At 40.8% G+C, this 21,929-nt stretch overlaps 2 pseudogenes; one reads left to right on the top strand and one right to left on the bottom strand.

Moving 5' to 3' along the window:
- The first annotated feature begins 562 nt into the window (after nucleotides 1–562).
- Nucleotides 563–21,547, top strand: LOC132481200 (RNA/RNP complex-1-interacting phosphatase-like; annotated as a pseudogene).
- LOC132481329 (RING finger protein 11-like) lies at nucleotides 12,027–12,740 on the bottom strand (annotated as a pseudogene).
- Nucleotides 21,548–21,929: the final 382 nt, after the last annotated feature.

The following is a 21,929-nucleotide window of genomic DNA, read 5'->3' as shown; positions in this document are numbered from 1 at the left end:
AAAAACAAAAAGCAAAGAAAAAATCCCCAAACTGAAAACAACTAAAAGTCCATGAATATCGGACTGGCCACGTAAATTATGTAATGTGACGCAGCTATTAAAGAGAATAGAAGGGATGTACGCAAAAATTGACTGGGAACATCAGTATCCAAGACAGATTGTAGACTGTGTATACTGTACTGCTCTTTTATAAAATACAGGATATCCATTACGTAGAAATACGTACAAGATAGAACAAGTGTGAATGTAAGCATTTGGGATATATCTGAAAGAACCACACAGGAAACTGGGCGAGTGGGACAACTTTGCATGTCCCGTAGGAGTGGAATTCTGAAGGGTACACACACGAACTAATGAACGTCTGCTACCAGCCTCCGGCTAAGGAGGGAATTGCAGCCGTCAGAGTCCTCCTCCCTAATGAAGCGTCTCAGTCCGCGCGTGATGACGTCATCTGGACGGGCCGTGGCGCATGCGCAGTAGGAAGAGGCGCGCGAGCCGCCTGGGTTTGTGCCTGTGCGTCTGTGGCTCGGGGCCGTGTGCTGGCACCAGGGCCACCGGGTTGGCGACTTTGGCACTCTTGGCGTTGGGCGGTTGGCATGTTGGGGGTGACATGAGCCAGTGACATCATGCCCGTGTGCGCTGGGGTCAGCGTCGCGGCTTTTCCGGACGTTCGTCGGCCAGGAGGAAGGGCGGAAAGCACATCCCGGAAAGGTAATACGCCTCGGCCCCTGGGCGTTGCGGGTGGAGCTCAGAGCCCCTGGGCCTGGGCTGCGTGTCTTGTGCTGTCTCCTGTCACTGTTGCCCCCGGCCGCTGCCCCGTCCGCGCTGTGCTATAGGGGGTATTGGTCGTCTCGCGGCTGAGTTCACAGTGGTTGAAAGGGACAGTGTGAGATGTTCTGATTTCCCCCCACCGTTTTAAAAGGGGGGCTCTGGCCATTTCTCCTCGGGTAAAATGCAGAGGGACTGCTTTTTAAGACGGGACTGTGAGTGTTGTGGACACTCCTTAATTAACAAAATGGAGTCCCCTTGTATTCCTCAAGCTGTGTTGTTTTGGCAGAGAAAATGGGAGTAAGAGGAACTGCAACTAAGTTGAGTGAAAAAACGCACGGGTACTGCCGGATTTTCCATCGAAACAGTTGGTTTGTGTTGTGTCTGGGAATTATAAAGGTCGTACTGTTGCTTGCTAACCGGTGTCATTTGAGAGATCTACCTCTGTACGTTCAAATGATTGATTTGGGACTTTGCTCATGTGTGCAGTAAACCCTTTAATTCCCTAAGACCTTCCTTTCCTCCATCTCATAGCCCATTAAGCCCGCTTCAGTTTATCTCCTGAGTTTCTTTTGAATCTGTCAACTCTTCCTCAACATCCTAATCCTGAACTTGCCTGTCTGTTGCAATTAGGTCCTAACTCGTGTCCATATTTCTTGTTTCCTTCCAATCCATTCTTCACACAAGAAACCTTAAAAGCAAGTTGGAACACTGCTCATAGTCAGCGCTCAAAACCATTGTTTTGAGACTAGAAAACACACCGTTGGCCTTTAAGACTCTTCTTGGTCTAGAATCCTCTCTGCTTCTCTAGCCCCGTCTTGTGCCACTATTACCCCCACTTTCTTTGCTTCAGATACACTGAATTAACCTTAGTTCTCACTCATCTTACAGCAATCAGTTCAGATATTATTGTTCACTGTGATTCCTAGCATTACGAATTTTATCCTCAGGTTTTGTATGAGGACTAAAACACAACTGTGAAGTGGAAGAACTGAGTTCAAACACTCTCAGTCAACATGCATGTGTTAATGATACCATTGTAGTCAACACCGGGCTCGGTTGTATCAGGGATACAGAAGGTCTGGCCATCTCTGGGTTTAGATATCCCTTATTTGTTGAGACCTTTGCATTGTTTTGTTGCCTTTTATCTGTTTTCAAGACGGAAAACAGGAACAAGGGAAGTATAGCTTATTACAAGGTGGGGTTGAATAAGTGGAGCAGCAAAATGCAAAGCAGAAAGAAGAGGGACCTACTATAGAGGGATATGCTTTGCATTTTCAGGGCACACTCATCCTATGCAAGGAAACAGCCTAACATAAAATTTGCCTAACAAAAATATATTAATAGTTGGAAGGACTATCTCCCAGTTGGACAGCAGACGCCTGGGACTTGTTTCATTGCTTTCAGAGTTCCTTTAAAAAAGGTAAGCAAAAGTTATTACCGTATTCTTCCAGAAATCTGAATTCACCATATAGAGCCCTGGCTCTCAACACCGTCATACTCCATTTTGCCTTTTTATAGCAAATACTTTTTAATACCTCCTTTACTATCCAGAAATGTAATTTATAGATAAATACAACCTAGTTTTGTACTTAATTTAAAAAAATCCCAACGGAATGCCCTAACTATAAATAAAGAATAAAGTAATGATTAAGACAGCAATATGTATCTCAGTATGTAAATGTTTGGGTACGACTATACTAGGAATAAAGAAATAGTCAGTTACTTGTACCATGAATGCAATAAAGTGTGGACTTTGATTGATAATGATGTGTCAGTGTTGGTTCATGAATTCTCACCAAGGAAGCACACTGGTATGGCATGTTGATAATGGGGAAGGCTGTGTGGGTGAAGGAGAGAGGGTATAAGTGGGAACTGTGTACTTTTTGCTCAGTTTTGCTGTGAATGTCAAACTGCTCTAAAACTAGTCTACTAATTTAAAAAGAAAAGTGTGTTGCTGGCACTTGAATAACCAAACAGATCAATGGAACAGAGAACATAAATAAGCCAAATACATAAAAGAATATTTAGCAGTGAAAGCCATCCTTCATATAGGTAGATATTGAAGAAGTATTTATTTATGTGTCTACTTACAGGCACTCTGCTTGGAGCTGGCAATCCAGTAGTAGGCAAAATTGATGTGGTCCCTGCCTTCTGGGAATTTACAGTCCAGTTAGGACACCAACATGAAATAAACACACATAGAAATAAATATATAGAAGTGAACTTATTTTCTTCCGTCTAATCTCTCTGGAAGAAAGGATTGTAATATCGCTTGTAAATTCCAGAGGAGGAAACATTACTTTGAGTCTTATATGTTAGCATCACAGGGTTTGAATAAATGGATAATATAGTAAAGGATTTTAGACACATGTTCCTTCTTATTTTATTCTTTCTGACAGAGTTTTGAAAAGAATCTTGCTCCAGAAGAATGCTTTTCCCCCTTGCATCTTTTTTAAGAAAATCCAAGAACAGAATGAAGAACTCGGGCTGATATTTGACCTAACGTACACGCGCCGCTATTATAAGCCAGAGGTAAATGGAACCTGTAGTTGAAAACGACCTTCTTTCTGATACTATCATAATTCATAGTAATTCAGTAGTTATCATCTTATGCTAAGGTGAATCCTGGCCTTCTTTTCATGGGTTCAGAAAGGGAAGCTAGTGGTTTCCTTAAATACACATTTGTAATTGCTGTTGCAAAATGAGATGAAAGATATGAATTGAACTATAGTATTTGGCAGTAGGCTGTAGATATGCTGAAGAAATTCTATAAGCTTCCATGTTCTATGTTTTGAAAACGAAGTAAACTTTTAGCAAGAATATTAGTAGCCTAAAAGGAAAGAAAGGTATGTGCATTATGTCTTTAGCACTTATTTGAAGCAGTTGCCTGAGCATGTTTAAGCATCAGGGTAAAAGACAATTGTTCTCTTAAGTTTTATGCTTTCTTTTCCTAATACCTTCTGAGAGAGTACAGAAACCCATATATTCTCTTGGCCCATGTAGGACATACCAGTGCAAAAGAATTATCCTTCTTCTGACCTGTTCCATGGCCTTGGGAGACAGTAACTCCTAAAGTTTGTTAACATTTGTATAGCCATTTAGAAAGTTCTTTCATATCCATTGACTTAGTTAATCTTCACAACAATGCTTTGCTGTTGAAGTGGAAGTAGTACTGAGATCTCCTTCTGAGTGCTTACTCTGCACTAAGGTCAGAGGATAGGCAACTACAATTACTAATTTTACAGACGATGAAACTGACTCTCGGACAAGGAAGCACTGAAATTTCAACACAGTTATTCCCCTTTTTTTTTACAGTGGTAAAATATACATAAATCATATTTATTTTAACCATTTATAAATATGCAGTTCAGTGGCATTAAATACAGTCACAGTGTTGTGTAACTATCACCACTGTCTATAACCCAAACTTGTTCATCATCCTCAACAAAAACTCTGTAATCGTCCAACAGTCACAACCCCATTTTCCCTCCCACCAGCCCTTAGTAACCTCTATTCTATTTTCTGTGTCTATGAATTTGCCTCTTCTAGGTACCTCGTGTAAGTGGAATCTACAATATTTATCCTTCTATGTCTGGCTTATTTCACTAAACCTAGTGTTTTCAAGGTTCATCCATGTTATAGCATGTAACAAAATGCCATTCCTTTTTTGCCTTAATAAATCCCACTGTGTGTATATACCATATTTTGTTATTCATCGGTTGATTGACACTTGGGTTGTTGCTACCTTGTAGCTATTGTGAATCATGCTGCTATGATCATTGGTGTACAAATATTTGTTCCAATCCCTGCTTTCAGTCCTTTTAGCTGTGCAGTGTAGGTAGTAGCAGAGTTGTTGGATCGTATGGTAGCTCTACGTTTAACATTTGAGAAACTGCCAAACGGTTTTCTACAGTGTCGTCTTGTTTTTAAACAATTATCAGAAATTTTAAACATATACAAAAGTATACAAAATACTGTAAATGTTCCCTGTATACCCATAAACTCATCCAGCTTTAATATTTACCAACTGATGGCTGTCATGTTTTATCTATACCCCCACGTGTTTCACCCCATTCCATGTTATCTTGAAGCTGCTCCGAGACAACATGTAATTATACCTATACATTAAAAAAATATTTATTTATTTATTTACTTACTTACTTATTTATTTATCTTTGGGCTGTGTTGGGTCTTCGTTTTTGTGCGAGGGCTTTCTGTAGTTGTGGCAAGCGGGGACCACTCTTCATCACGGTGCATGGGCCTCTCACTATCGCGGCCTATCTTGCTGTGGAGCACAGGCTCCGGACGCGCAGGCTCAGTAGTTGTGGTTCACAGACCTAGTTGCTCCGCGGCATGTGGGATCTTCCCAGACCAGGGGTCGAACCCGTGTCCTCTGCATTGGCAGGCAGATTCTCAACCACTGTGCCACCAGGGAAACCCCACCTATACATATTTGGTATGTATATTTAAAATATAGGACTTTTATTCCTTAATATCATTTTTAATAGTAAATACCCAGTGAGTGCTCAAATTTGCAGTTGTGTCCTAAATGTCATAAAAAATTGTTTTTAAGAATTTTGAATTAGATCCAAATAAGGTGCACACTTTGCCGTTGATTGTTAGGTCTCTGAAGTCTTATTTAATCTATAGGTTCTCCCTCCATGTCTTTCTCACTTTTTTTTCCTCCTTGAATTTTATTTTTAAAGAAAGCATGTAGATTGTGATGGTTACAATCCATGTTTTGGTAACATATTCTTCAGTCCTTTTATTTCCTGTAAATTGGTAGTTGATCAGAATGAAGCTTGCATGTTTTGTTGTGGCAAGACAGTTTCATAGGTGATGATGTGTTCTTCCATGGAGATGTATAATTTTCTCTTTCTGTGACATTAGCAGTCACTGATGATTCATACCTACATCCATTAATTCAGTTGAGGCTTCCAAAAGTGGTGGGGGCTTCCCTGGTCGTGCAGTGGTTGAGAGTCCTCTTGCCGATGCAAGGGACATGGGTTCGTGCCCCGGTCTGGGAAGATCCCACATGCCGCAGAGTGCCTGGGCCCAAGAGCCATGGCTGCTGAGCCTGCGTGTCCGGAGCCTGTGCTCCACAACGGGAGAGGCCACAACAGTGAGAGGCCCGCGTATCTGAAAAATAAATAAATAAATAAATAAAATGGTGAATTCTGTTTTTCTTTTTTTCACTTATTAGCTGGGTATATTTCTATAAGGAGAAGATTCCCCTCATCAACTATTTGGTTGCCCAGTTGTAGAGGCATGATTCTCTTCTTTTATTTAACAGTTTTCAAAATAATGAGTTGATTGACAAATATCCTCCAGTGGTGACCCATTTTTTAAATTTATTTATTCATGTCACTGTGGACTCCGCTACAGTTACTATTCTAACTGAGGCCCTATGTTTGACCAGTTGGAGCTTTCAGTGACTCCTGAGTCCTTTTGACATGACATCAGTTATTTCTAGACTTTTTCAGTAGTCAGAGCTAGGCAATATGTATGTTTGTTGCTAATATTTCTAAAATATGTCATAAGTTCATACTGCTACTTTCCATTTAAATTCAGAACTAGAGAATTTTCACTTATCCTTTTCTGCCTTCTATTGATAGTCTACTTTCTCCCACCCCAAGAATACGAGTTCTCAACACTGCCTGAAATTTGCTCTATTTCCTAATTCGAATCCAAGTTCTTCTGACTCTATTCTACTATTCTACTTAGATCACAGCCTCTGTATGGCCCCTGAAATGTAAGATAGAACATAAATGTAGGTAGAACTGTTTATATCATTTTGAGTTGCATGTGCATTCATTCACATAGATTTGCTTTTCCTTTTGCATGCCTAGTAACTGTCCATTCTGCAGTTTTAATGAAAATCAAGTGATACTTACTGGTTAAAGCAGCTTTGGAGAAAATGGCTCTTATCAGAATGACTGACATACTAAGTTTAATGTCCTCTCTTGGTTTATATTCCGCCTTCTCTAATTAATTTTTCATTCTTTCCCTACAAAGGAAATAATACATATTTTCATGGTTTTGCCTTATAGGACTTAGCAGAAACTATTCCTTATTTAAACATTTGTACAGTTGGGCATCCAGTGCCAGATGATGACACACTTATTAAATTTCAATGTGCTGTTAGTGGATTTCTGAAAGAATATAAAGATAATGGTGAGTTCTTTGTGTTTTGTTTTTTTTTCCTTTACCTGAACTTTGGTATGCATTTTGAGTGGGGTTGGGATTTTTAACGTTTTTAATAGTTGTGACATTAGGCCTGTTGTGTTTGGTAACATGAAAGTGGAAATGTCAGATGGTGCTAATACAGTATGGGGTTTTTCCTGTTTACGGTCACAAACAATTTAGTTGGGAAAGTGATTTTTGTGAGAAATATGAACTGAACTAGCTTATTTATCTCTTTTTTAAACATTTGAATGGAAACTACATAAAAAAATAAAAATGTTCTTTTGTCCTATTTATTGGTTGAGAGGTGGAAGAAAAGGTTAAGACACTCAGGTTCTTAGCGTATATAAAAGAGAAAACATAAAGCAAAAGTTCGGAGTGGGACAGATCCCTAGAAGCCAAACAAAGCAGAGTGGACCAGAAGAGTGGCTTCCTCATCATATGTGTTTAAGATATTTTTGCTGCTTTTATACTTTGGGTGCAAGTGAGGAAGAACACTACCACCTCTTATTCTTATCTTGACAGACAGGAAGAACTTAAAAGGCTGGTGTTTTCTTGTTTGTGCTCTAAGATGTACTCTCTTGATACTAGGTCTTAATAGCGTCTGAATTTTAAGGATCCACTTGCCTTTTTCTACCATCTAACTATCAGAAGGAACATGGTATTTGCCATGTTTTAAGACTGAGGTATCTTTTGTCTTTGGATCACCACTGACCCACATGAGAAAGTGTTCGTTTTTTCCTTTCTAAATTTAGCCTGAGGAGTGTTGACTTTATTAAATAAACCTAAGAGACAGTACATATTCCATCTATATAAAAAATGATAAACACATATACATAAAACAGGGAGTAGCGAGAAGGACTAGAGATGGAGGTGGGAAGATAGTGGATAGGAGGTGAGAAAGAGAGGGAGAGACTGGAATTTCAAGGTAAATTTTCATTCTATAAGCTGGTTGCTTAATGCAGGTCCTAGCTCTTAAATATCTTAAGCCCTATTCACAGATCTTCCCTGTACTTTAGCTTTAAAACTTGAGAGACTTGGCCTTGCCTGTGATATCCAGGGTGTCTAGAAAGGAGGCAAATTTTCTGATTTGTGTAAACTGTAGTCACAGAAATGTTACCTCTTAAGACGTTAGGGTGCAGCTGCCAGCCTCCTCACTTCCTCCAGGCTCCTTTGTGTGTGTTCTGTGTGCTCCGCGTGGGCTAGAAGATCCTTACAAGTGCATGAGAGCACGTTTGTCAACCTTGATTGTTCACATGTTATGCCAAGTGTAGTCCATTGCATATGCTGACTCCTCTGTGGGTCTTCTGCATGCAGTGGGCTAACTCACCGTGCTCCCTGGCATTGCAGTCTCAGGACCTTAGTTATGATCCATTGGTGGCTTCCTCTGCTGTAAGCCCCTCCCACTGATGCCAGGCTCACTGATAATGAGGAGGAGACTATAGTATCCACTCCCTAGAATTCGAAGAGACTCAGAAAATAAATTGTTTTAGTAAACACTGAGAGCCTTATAGGTTTGTTGTTCGGGCACGGGGATAGAGAGGTGACTAGAAGTCTTTGTTCAGTAGCAACTTAGAGTTATCTAGGAAGATAAACATGTAGTGACTCGAAGTGGGTTAATTATAATAAAAGAATCAAGTGCAGCAGGAATATAGAGGAGAAACTGAGGAAGGCCTGACTGAGGAGACAGCGTTTGAGCTGAGCTTCGTGGAAGAGGATTTTGCTGGAATGAGGAAAGGACAGCTGAGCTATTGCGAACAGGTACCGAAGGCACAGGGCTTGATCTTGTGCTCTGGAGGGGCAGCCTCTTGTGTGACTAGAGGGTAGTGTGAAAGGGCAAGGAATTCATACATTCCTTTACACCAAATATTTATAAAACACCTTCTAGGTTGAAGGCACTGTTCGAGGCAGTAGGAACAGAACCACGTTCTTGCCCTTATGTACTTTACATTCTAGTGCGGGAGAGAGATGAGTAAATAAGTAAATATGTGGAGTGTCAAGTGGCGGTAAATGCTTTGGAGAATAAAAACACAAGATGAAGAGGTGAGGGAATGTGGTAGGTGATCAGGGAAGTCCCCTCAATTACGATGTCCATTGAGCAGAGCCTTAAAGTGAGAATAAAAGCTTTTGGATATCTGGGAGAGTGGAGATGGGTGGGGAGGGTGTGTTCTGAAGCAGAAGGAATAGTAGGTGCAAAGTCCCTGAGGCACGACGGTGCTTGGCATGTTTGAGGAATAGTATGGAGGGCAGTGTGGCTGGACAGGGGAAAGTGAGTGAGGGCAGAGCAGTAGAATATGGGATCAGGGAGGCTGGCAGGGGAAAGGAGGGAGGTGGATGATGTAGGTCCTTGTAATTTAGTTTGAACTTATCATTCAGTTGGAGAGACACACTGGTACTTGTTTATAAAGAGTTCTCAATGCTGTGCTGAAAACTTGGGCTTTATTCTGTGCTAAGTGAAGATATTTAAGGAACAGAGCAATCCAGCCAAGTTTCTATTTTAGAAGGGTAACATTTTCCATGTGGAAGATCAGTTGAAATACAAGTGATTGTTAGAATTGTAGGGAGGTAGTAGTCCAGGCAGGAGATGACGAATGCCAGACACCACGTAGTCACAGACATACCTTTTGCAGAGATCAGCTACATGTTGTTGTTTTTTATTTACTTCCTCATATAATTTTATTAAGTGCTGCTCCACGAAATACTGTGGCATAGTTGGAAAAATGTGAGACTCGATTCTAGTCTCTTTTCTGTTTGCCTGCTGTGCAGCTTAGGCTTACATCTGAAGCCTTACTTTTTCATTGTGAAATAAGCACGGTGCTACTCACCTGAGTCCTGCTGAGGCACGTAGACCCGTGGCATGTGAGGAGCAGTGAATGAGAGAAGGAATGGAGGTGCTTTGGGACCTCAAGAGCCCTTCAGAAACTGTTTGTCCTTTTTAATATTGAGCATTAAAAGTGAAGGCATTCCATTTCTTTCACTCAAAAACAAATTCTATTCTTCTGATAGCCTGTTTTATTTCCACTCCATTTTACTATAGTCAAATCAGTTCCTGATGGACATTCTCCATTCCATACAATTGCATCTGATTGGAGGCTATGCAAAAATTCCCAGACACAATGACTTTTGACTTTATAATAGTTAATTCTTCATAGTATGTTCTTGCAAACACACTCTTTTCTTCAGAGTTTTTCCTTTTCAGGATAGTAGTCGTGCTCTGGTAACTAATAAAGGCTACTCTTCAGAAAATTGTATAACTTGTTTTTAGTGTTTCTACTTCGCTTACTTAATTCCATATTCCCTTTTTATATACAGACTTATTGGTTTCCACTGTACCCGTGATTTAAACAGAACTGGCTACCATATCTGCAGGTGAGTGGCCAACCCAAAAAGGCAGACCATGTTTAAATTGTTCTGTTTACAGTAGTAATGTAAGTTAATGTAAGCTGAATGCAAAAAATGTAGTCAGAGAAATGTATGAAGTGGAAGGCAATTTTGCCCCCTACTCAGAGGTTATGACAAGTAATAATTTAGCACATATTTTTGAGACATAAAAAATCCAGATATAAGCATATACAATGGTCCCTTGGTATCTGCAGGGGATTGTTTTTAGTACTCCCCATGGATACCAAAATCCTTGGATGCTCAAGTCCCGTATGTAAAATGGTGTAGTATTGTTGGCCTTCCATATCTGTAGGATATGAAACAGTTGTATATACAGAACTGACTGTACATGTGATTTAATGGTATAGTATTTAGACATTCTGGTTTATAATTTAATATATGGTGGACATCTTCCTATGAAAATATTTGGAGACCTCAGTCTTATTTATTTATTTATTTATTTATTTATTATTTTTTTTTTCTCCAAATTTGCTTTAGGTAGTTGGATATAAATTAATGAACAAAAACTTAAGCAAGATACATGTAAGAATTTAATAGAACCTGATACTCTGATTCTTTCAGTTTTTCTCACACTCATCATGGGGCTTTTAAGAAAATTAACCAACATGGATACTACTACAGTTGAATGTCAACTCCTTAAGTGCTTATGACATACTAAATTCTTCAATAATGCACTTATGAAGAACCCTTCAAGAGACTTGTGTTTTGTATGTAGAAAAGTGTTGATTTCTTTGAGGAGTGAAGCATTCAGCTTTAGTGGATAAATCCTTGTTAGGCTGAGGCAATCATTATCATACCCCTCTTTGCCATAAATTGTCTTATGAATGGTCATATCAGTCTGTTTTGGCAAATGAGTAATTAGGGAAAGGGTGTTATTGTGCTTATGAGAATGATATTTTTCTCTGAAAAAGATAAATATGCATTAGGAAAATGACCATATGGACTCTTTTTCTGCTTCCTCCTTGTTTTGTTAGAATATGATACTTGGTTTTACAGCAGCCATCTTGTGACCCTGAGATGATCGTATGCCAATAAGGACAAATGGTAGATTAGAAAGAACTAGCAAAGACAGTAAACAGCACCATCAATAGTAACAACAATCACAGCAAAAGAATAATGGGACCTTAACTTTTGGAGTTCCTATAAAGTAAAAAATAAATGCTCTATGTTTATTCTTAAAAACAAGAACTATGCAAACAAGCTTGAAACTACTTTTTTGTGTGCCAGTGTTATAAAATGTAGCTATTAAGTAAAACCTTGACCGAGATGCCAGCAACTTCAGAAAAGAATTTGGATGGGGGAAGCAGAAAGTTATCTCACTGAGGAAAACAACCACTATTTTTATGCTAATCCTTGACACAGAATTAAAACATATATAGGTGCTGTAACACTTTACACAAATCCTATGTACTGGAGCAATAACAAGATCTAAATACAATTATATTTTTAAACCCTGGGTGAAGGCTTTCCATAAAAATAGCATCCTACTTTTCCCCCTAAATTTCTAAACTATCACGTACTTTTCCCCAACATCTGCAGCCATTCAGGAATTTTTAGGAAACTTTCATGCATGATCTTAATTCCTAACCCCCGGCTCTTTGGGCTCAAAGACAAAAGATCAAAACCACCAAAAATGATGGTTCTCTTGAAGTCAGGTGAGAGACACGGGCTCAGTTAGACTCGTAGGACAAAAGCAGTGCTGCATCAACTGTCTCCATGCAAGAGGGGCACGTAAGGGATCTCATCAGCCAGTCATCTGTACAGCCCAGGTGATCTGCATACACAGCAGAAATCAAACTGGGTTCTTATAAGCAAAGTCCATCATACAGATCACACACTCCCGGATCTTGTTTTTAATATTGGTTTTATGTTATTGATTGATTTTTTCTTGTTTGTTTGTGCCGGGTCTTAGTTGCAGCCTCTGGGCTCCTTAGTTGTGGCATGCAAACTCTTCGTTGTGTCATGCGTGTGGGATCTATTTCCATGTACAGGGAATGAACCCAGGCCCCCTGCATTGGGAGTGTGGAGTCTTTAGCCAGTGCACCACCAGGGAAGTCCCCCGGATCCTTTCTTCTGATCCATTGCTTCCAGGGTCATAAACACCTTTAGGCTGATGCTGTGTGAGGCCTATTCTTTGAGCTATCCTATTTGGTTCCTCTCAGCTGAGTTGCTAGGCGAGTCTGGCTAGGTGTTGAATGATAGACCAAAACTGGAACTTGATCCAGATATGGCGGCAGCAGCTCCTGATCCAGCTCCGTCCCCTTGCCAATGCTAGCCCAGTCGGACTGAGACTTGCGAGGCAGCGAGATGTCATCCGAAGTGGGGGACTTATGGCACTTCCTCATCTTCCAGGGCTTGAGTGTGTGTTCCGTGTGCTGTTTTGACAGTCTTCCAACCTCATTCTTTTTTTATTAATTAACTAATTAATTAATTATTTAAAATTTATATTTGAATTTTAAACATTTATTTATTTTTTATGCAGCAGGTTCTTACCAGTTATCTATTTTTTACATATTAGTGTATATATGTCAATCCCAATCTTCCAATTCATCTCACCACCACCGACCCCCGCCCTGCCCCACTTTCCCCCTTTGGTGTCCATACGTTTGTTCTCTACATCTGTGTCTCTATTTCTGCCTTGCAGACCGGTTCATCTGTACCATTTTTTTAGATTCCACATATATGCATTAATATACAATATTTGTTTTTCTCTTTCTGACTTACTTCACTCTGTATGACAGTCTCTAGGTCCATCCACGTCTCTACAAATGACCCAGTTTCGTTCTTTTTTTATCTCTGAGTAATATTCCATTGTATATACGTACCACTTGTTCTTTATCCTTTTATCTGTCGATGGGCATTTAGGTTGCATCCATGACCTCCCTATTGTGAATAGTGCTGCCTTGACCATTGGGGTACATATGTCTTTTTGAATTATGGTTTTCTCTGGGTATATGCCCAGTAGTCGGATTGCTGGATCATGTGGTAATTCTATTTTTAGTTTTAAAGGAACCTCCATACTGTTGTCCGTAGTGGCTGTATCAGTTTCCATTCCCACCAGCAGTGCAAGAGGGTTCCCTTTCCTCACACGCTCTCCAGCATTTGTTCTTTGTAGATTTTCTGATGATGCCCATTCTAACCGGTGTGAGGTGATACCTCATTGTACTTTTGATTTGCATTTCCTTAACAATTAGTGATGTTGAGCAACTTTTCATGTGCCTCTTGGCCATCTTGGAGGCCATCTCTATGTCTTCTTTGGAGAAATGTCTATTTAGGTCTTCTGCCCATTTTTTTTTTTTTTCTTTTTGCGGTATGCGGGCCTCTCACTGTTGTGGCCTCTCCCGTTGCGGAGCACAGGCTCCGGATGCGCAGGCCCAGCGGCCATGGCTCACGGCCCCAGCCGCTCCGCGGCATATGGGATCCTCCCAGACAGGGGCACGAACCCGTATCCCCTGCATCGGCATGCGGACTCTCAACCACTGCGCCACCAGGGAGGCCCTTCTGCCCATTTTTTGATTGGGTTGTTTGATTTTTCACTAGTGAGCTCCATGACCTATTTATATGTTTTTGAGATTAATCCTTTGTTGATTCACTTGCAAATATTTTCAACGATTCTGAGGGTTGTCTTTTCATCTTCTTTACACTTTTCTTTGTTGTGTAAAAGCTTTTAAGTTTCATTAGGTCCCTTTATTTATTTATTTATTTTTAATGCTGCATTGTTCCTTTGCTCACTGATGAACATATAAAAGTCAAACGTTTTTGATATTATAAAACATGAAAGTAATGAACATTCCTGTGTGAGCACTATTCAATATATATGCTTTGTCTCAGTTTACTTCATTCAGAATGGAACTTCTGCATCATAGAGTTTATGTCCTTATGCTTTTGGTGGATATTGCTACACTATACCAGTTTATGGTTGTTCATGCAGGAAATACTTATTGAGCATGTGTTATGTTTATGCACTGTGCTGGGTGCTAGCAAAAAGACTTGTGAAATTTTGTGAGTGAAGAGACTTGACCTGCGCTTTGTGAATTCTAACAGTCCAGAGAGGGAATAGATATTCAAGAATCATACTCTGCATGTAAAATTACAACTCTGCCAAGTGCCAAGTAGAGGAACATGGTACCATGAGATCATATTTAGGGAGGACTTGATCTCATCATGGAGATTAGAGAAGGTTTATTTAGGGATGTTTCAGCTGATATCTGAAGGATAAGTAGGTATTAACCAGATAGGGATGTTAGGGAGAGATTTCTGAGCCTAAGGAATAACAAAAAACCCTATAAGAGGAAAGCATATGCTGTGTTGGAAAAACTGGCCAGGAAGGTGGGGCTGTTGTGGGAGCATGTGATAATAATGGAGCTACAAGTGTGGGGTAGGAGCTCGATCGTTCAGGCTTATGTTTAAGGTTTCAGACTTTAAGAGTAATAGAAAACAATTGAACTTTTTTTGTTGAAGGTGAGTGTGTGGAACATACCCAACTGCACTGTCAACCTATCATTTTGTTACCGAGAGGAGAATGCACTGCAGGGAGAAAGAGTGGAAGAGAGGAAACAAGTTAGGAGACGTGTAGAAATTGGGGATAATGGTGGCTTGGACCAGGGTATGGTGGTCATTTTGGTGGAAGGACGTGCACAGATTCTAGAGGTATGTAGGCAGTTTCATTGTTAGCACTGGTGGTGGGTTGAGGATTAGGGCGAGGGAGAAGTAGCCATCAGTGATGGTGAGTCCTAAGTTTCTGGCTCTGATGGTTGGTCAGATAGGGTTTTGTAGATATGATGTTCATATTTATCCTAATTTGCCTTTTGTTATTTGTTGGTTCTTGATGAATACTCTGTCATATTAAGTCTCCTGTTTTTAGCGTACAGAGCATTTTCACCGAAACTGACTGTTGCATGTTATCCGATAACTTTTTAACATCTGCCAGTTTGGTCCTGTATTTTATTCTCTTTCATTTATTAATTAAATTGTTGTATTATTGTAAATAATTATATTAGTAGCTCTGCTAAAGTTGCGTTATCCTTGCGTCCTTGGAGTAACGCCTTTTTGTAGTCATGGTGTATATCATTCTTTAATAATTATTGAATAGATGTGCTGATATTTTCTTAGGATTTTTATATATATATTTGTAAAGCAAAATAGGACCTTTTTTGCAAAAACTTGATTTTCTTTTCTTTTTATTTAGAAATGACTCGAATTTTGTTGTTTTGTAGATAGTTGATTGATATAGAAGGCATGAGGCCAGATGCTGCAATTGGATGTAAGTATAAGGCTTTTCACTACTTTTCCGTTTTTATAAAATTTGAAGTTAGAAGTGTATGGGAATTTCTCAAATTTTGGAAAAAGAGAAAAGTTTGTAATTCATTTCTTCTGATATAAGATAACCTTTTACTAAAAGTTTATGAAGGGATGTATCTGGAAATAGATATAACAGCCGTAATAATTAGTCAGTGGATTTTAGCATATTTTTCTTTTTTAAATTTATTTAATTAATTAATTTATTTTTGATATTATATCCGCTGCACAACCAAGGAAGTCCCTTTTTCTTTCTTTCTTCCTTCCTTCCTTCTTTCCTTCCTTCCTTTCTTTAAAGCTCCAAGTCATTTAAAATACTTGACTTCCTATTAAAAAAAATCTGCAGTTCATATAACCAAGGGGTTTATAACTTCTCCTCTAAAAGTTATATTCCTGGGACTTCACTGGTGGTCCAGTGGTTAAGACTCTGCCATTCCAATGCAGCAGGCGTGGGTTCAATCCCTAGTTGGGGAGCTACGATCCCACATGCTGCACAGCCAAAGAAAAATTTTTAAAATGTTATATCCCTGTATTATTGAATTTAGTTGTTTAGATTTTTTTTCTTTTGCTGTACGCAGGCCTGTCACTGTTGTGGCCTCTCCCGTTGTGGAGCACAGTCTCCAGACGCACAGGCTCAGCAGCCATGGCTCACGGGTCCAGCCACTCCGCGGCATGTGGGATCCTCCCAGACCGGGGCCCGAATCCGTGTTCCCTGCATCGGCAGGCAGACTCTCAAGCCCTGCGCCACCAGGGAAGCCCTAGATTTTCTTTAAATGTTTAGAAGATTTCCATTTATTTACCAGGAACAAACAAAACCTAATGTAAAAATAGTTTTCCAGAAACTATTTCCATCATTGTCTTCTTCCCTTTCTCCTGCAGACTGGTGTTTTCTCTTTACAAGGTCTCTGTCATTCCAGAAGAAAGCTGCTCTTCTCCTGGTTTCATAAGAGATGGTGAACAGTGGTAAAATATCCAGGTTACCTAAATTTCTAGAGTACACTTCAGGGAGCGAATGATGCAGTGGGATGTTGGCGCAGAGTGAGAGATACAGATTCTGGTGAGACTGAGAGTCATTCACAAACATTACTGGGCTGTGGTGAAGGGAGAAGAAAAATAAATGAGGTTCCTGCTGGTGGACGGGAAGCCAAAACGAAGAAGAATGGTGCATAGCTGGGCAGTGTAGTTAGGACCATAAGTGCTGTGTCTTCTGATAGTAATTATGAACAGAAACCAACTAATAATTACTAATAACATGTAGGTGACCAACCCTTGAGAGCTGCGGCAGAGAGAAGGAAAGATGGCATTATACCTCGTCTCTGGTTCATTGAGTTTCCCAGTCTGGGTCTTGACCAGTCTTGGGTGAAATCATAACTAAATCATTTTTGCTAAGGTGATCAGCTTTCGTGGGGTCCTTTCTCTGCACTCTGTCCAATGATAAAGCCCACTGGTTTATGCCACCTGGAAAACAGTTATTTCAAAAGAGTATAAGTGAAGCATTGATGAAACAGCCATGAAGACCATGTTTCCACATGGCCTGTCACAACCTTTTCAAAGCGCTTTAAAACCTTTTTCATTCAAAAATCAATAAAAGAAAAGGATTGGGATCAAGTCCCGTACAGAGGTAGTGTAAGAAAACAAAAAGTGAATAAGGAACAGAATAGCATCTCTTCAGACAATAAAATCAAGTTGGAAAAAACAGGTCCAAAAAACAGATCAAAACTGTAACCTATTATTTCACAGTTGGCTAAAAGATGTTAGAAAAAAACAATGGAAAGAAAGAATGTGTGTCGAGGAGGAAATGGGAAGTAACTTTTTAATGGCTAGAGAGTCTCTTTTTGCGATGTTGAAAAAGTTCTGGAGATGGTAAATGCTGATAAATGCCACCTATGTGTATTTGGTGTTACTTGATCTTCTTCCATGAAAGGGTTTGGAGAGATTCAGAAACTATGCTCCTGCCTCCATCTTTCATTTTTTTTTTTTTTTTTTTTTTTTTCCACACATACACACAAAATGTTTATTTTAAATATAAATATGTAGATAGGAGAATCTTTTTCTAAAAAAATAGAAAACATGATACCATTTAAAAAACATGAATCAAAAGAAAGTTTGGATGGCAAAATTAATATCAGAGAAAGGAAACCTCAGCATAAGAAAAAATAGCCAAAATGAAGAGAAAAATTGTATAATGTTATAACAGTTAGTTTACCAAGAAGATTTAAAATTTGTAACTGTGTATGCACCTAAGAAGAAAGCTAGAGTGCATGAAGTAAAATCTGATAGAACTGAAGTAGATATAAGCAAATCCAAAAATTTTAGTTGGAGACTTCAACATTCCTTGTTCATTATTAAAAAAAGAGACAGAAAATCAGTAAAGACATAGAAGGTCTGAACAGAACTAAAATAAGATTTGATCTATTTGATATTTATAGACTAATCCACTCAACAACAGCAGGATACATTTTTTTAAGTGCACATTGAATATTTGTCAAGATAAGACATATTCTTAGCCATAAAATAAAACTCAGCAGTTCAAAGGCTAAAAAAAATCTAAAGTATGGTTTGTAATCTTAAAATAATTAAAATTAAAATCAGTAGCAAAAAGATATCTTAAAATCTACAAATATATGAAAACTAGGTACACTTCTAAAAAATCCAAGAGTCAAGAGGGATTCAAATTGAAGTTGGAAAATATTGTGATTGAATGAAGATAGGGTGGGAATTATCCCTTAAGTACCTAAGGCAGTAATTAGGGAGAAATTTATATCATTATATACTTGTATTAGAATAAAAACAAAAGTTTAAATCAGTAATCTTATATTTCTCCTAAAAATTAAAATTAAATAAATAATTAAACTAAAGACATAAGAGCAAATGAAATCAAAAGCAAACAAAATAAGAGAAATAATAAAGATAATAACAGGGCTTCCCTGGTGGTGCAGTGGTTGAGAGTCCACCTGCCGATGCAGGGGACATGGATTCGTGCCCCGATCCGGGAAGATCCCACATGCCGTAGAGTGGCTGGGCCCGTGAGCCATGGCCACTGAGCCTGCACGTCCGGAGCCTATGCTCTGTGATATGACATGAAAATCCTGACCTTTCACCACTGTATTCTTCTGCAAGAATGACTTCAAACCAGCTTTCTTCATCCATTGTTGAGAAGTACAACTGGGTAGGGCAAAGCAGAGAGATTCCTGCACAGAGGAGCGGTGCCGAGCGGCACTCACCAGCCCGAGAGGCTTGTCTGCTCCCCCGCTGGGGCGGGCGGCGCTGGAGCTGAGGCTCGGGCTTCGGTCAGAGCGCAGGGAGAGGCCTGGGGCTGGCGGCGAGAACTCAGCCTGAAGGGGGCTAATGTGCCACAGCTAGCCGGGAGGGAGTCCGGGAAAACTCTGGAGCTGCCGAAGAGGCAGGAGACTCTCTCTTCCCTCTTGGTTTCCTGGTGCGCGAGGAGAGGGGATTAAGAGCGCCGCGTAAAGCAGCTCCAGAGACGGGCGCGAGTCGCGGCTGAAAGCGCGGAGCCCAGAGACGGGCGTGGGACGCTGGGGCCGCTGCTGCCGCCGCCAAGAAGCCCGCGCGCGAGCGCAGGTCACCGTCCACACCGCCCCCCCGGGAGCCCGCGCAGCCTGCCACCGCCGGGGTCCCGGGATCCAGAGGCGGCTTCCCCGGGAGAACGCACGGCGCGCCTCGGGCTGGTGCAACGTCACGCCGACCTCTGCCGCTGCAGGCTCGCCCCGCACTCCGTGCCCCTCCCTCCCGCCCGGCCTGAGTGAGCCAGAGTCCCCGAAGAGGCTGCTCCTTTAACCCTGTCCTGCCTCCATCTTTCTGAAGTCCTGCTCAATATTTTGACATAATTATTATTATTATAATTTTTTGCGGTACGCGGGCCTCTCACTGTTGTGGCCTCTCCCGTTGCAGAGCACAGGCTCCGGACGCGCAGGCTCAGTGGCCATGGCTTACGGGCCTAGCTGCTCCACGGCATGTGGGATCCTCCTGGACCGGGAAACACACCTGTTTCCCTTGCCACGGCAGGTGGACTCTCAACCACTGTACCAGCAGGGAAGCTCTTGACATAGTTATTTTGAATTTGGATAGTGCTGATGGCGGCACAGCATTGTGAATGTCTTTAATGTTACTGAATTGTATACTTAAAAATGGTTGAAATACTAAATTTTGTTTTCTGTATATTTTACAATAATAAAAAAAAACATGAACGAACAGCATAAACCAGAATTAGGTAAGATGATAGAACTCAGGACAGAATTCAAAATAAAAGAAAAAAAATTCGAAAAGCCTGCTAAATTTAAAATAATACAAGAGTGGGGACTTCCCTGGTTGTCCAGTGGTTAAGAATCAGCCTTCCAATGCAGGAGATGCAGGTTCAATCCATGGTTGAGGAACTGAGATCCCACATGCCGCAGGGCAACTAAGCCCGACACCACAACTACTTAGCCCACGTGCTGTGGAACCAAATGCCAAAATTAGAGAGCCCACGAGTCGCAAGGAAGAGCCCACGCACTGCAACGAAGAGCCCACGTGCTGCAACTAATACCCGACACTGCCAAAAAGAAATAAATTAAATTAAGTAATACAGGTGAATGAACATAATGGATAGTGCCTTAAGAGAAACAAACAAGACAAGGAAAAGTGTTTTTTAAATCAAATAGAACATAAAAAGAATTTTAGAGAAATGGAAGGCATAAAGGATAGGCAAAAAGGAGTCAGGACAGCTCTGAAAAGAGTAATATAAGTACGTATAAGAATCTATTACACCATGAAAGTGACATATCAAATCCGTGGGACAAATGAGTCAATAAATTGTGATACATACATGTTGAGGTATAAATAGTTCTCTGGAAGGATCCACAACATGGAAAAAGCAGATGCCTCTGAGGAGTGAAATGTGTGGCTGAGGAACATGGGGAAAAGGGTGACTTTTCATTGAATACCCCTGTGTACCTTTTCTAATGTTCTGTCATGTGAATTTCATACCTCTGAAGGTCGTCTGAGTTCAAACCCCAGTTCCCCCAATTGTTAGCTCTTAATCTTGGGCAAACTCTTCACACTCTCCAGGCCTCTTTATCTGTGAAACAAGGTCAGTAACTTAACCTGATGCTGCCTGGCACAGAATCAACTGTCAATAAATGGGGATTATTAGTGTAAAAAACCGAAATGCCGATCAATGGAATAATGGAAATTTTAAATGTGGTATGTGAAATATTATACAGTTGTAAAAATGAATGAAGTACTGACACATGCTACGACATGGACGAACCTATAAACATTATGTTAAGTGACAGAAGCCCCACACAGTGGGCACATTTTTATTATTTCATTAAATGTTCAGAAAAGGCCAAACCATAGTGACAGAAGGGAAATGAATGGTTGCAGGGACTGAAGGAGGAGGGGATGAAGAGGGCCAGCTGATGGTTACAGGGGCTTCTTTTTGGAGTGATGAATACGTGATGGGTTAGATGACGGTGATGGTTGCATAGGCTTGAGAATGTATGCAATGACGCTGAATTTGCAGTCTCAGGAGGCGAATTTTATGGCATGTGAATGACATCTCATAAAATAATTTTGAAAATGAAAGTTGCCAGTTTTCCCATTTTCACTCTCCACTATTCACTGCCTCCATCTCTCCCTTCTCCCCACGTCATTCCTTTTCACGCCCACCCCTGCCACTATCTCCCAGCCTCACTCCCTCGAGCTGCCCCACGAGGCCTCCCGGGGAGCCCCTGAACCGCTGGGTGCCTGTGTCCTGTGGCTGTTGGAGCCATTGCCCAGTGCCCGTGCCCCACAGCTCTCACCCATGACCGTGGACGCGTCCGTAGGATTTTTCTCGAGCGTTTCACTTGATGGTGATGTTTACAGAAGGTGGCACGCCCCCTGTCAATGAAGGAAGCCCCTCAAGTTAATACTTAGGCCTGTCCAGAAGCTTGATCTCATCCACCAGTAACCTCAGCATGCTGTGCTCTGAAAGCCACGTTGGATGCCTGCAGGCACCTGCAAATACTGAGGACTTGAGAGGCATTTGGGCCTCAAATTGAGGCCTTGTACCTCCACATGCGAGGTGACCTCAGCCCTTTGCTGCACCTCTCTAAGTGAAGTGGCACAGGAATACTGGCCTTGCCTGTCGTTGCCAGGCTTAACTGAATAGTGCATTAGCTGCCCTGGTGCTTAGGTGTTGAGTACATGGTGATTTGCATTCCAGGCCCTATTCGTTTCCCTCCTGATGCAGCACTTCCCTTGGCCCTGCCCCTATCGTCAGCTGCCCCTAG

The sequence above is a fragment of the Mesoplodon densirostris genome, chromosome 20 (genome assembly GCF_025265405.1).
Source record: "Mesoplodon densirostris isolate mMesDen1 chromosome 20, mMesDen1 primary haplotype, whole genome shotgun sequence".
In the NCBI taxonomy this organism is placed as follows: domain Eukaryota; kingdom Metazoa; phylum Chordata; class Mammalia; order Artiodactyla; family Ziphiidae; genus Mesoplodon; species Mesoplodon densirostris.
This window is presented reverse-complemented; position numbering and strand designations above follow the sequence as displayed.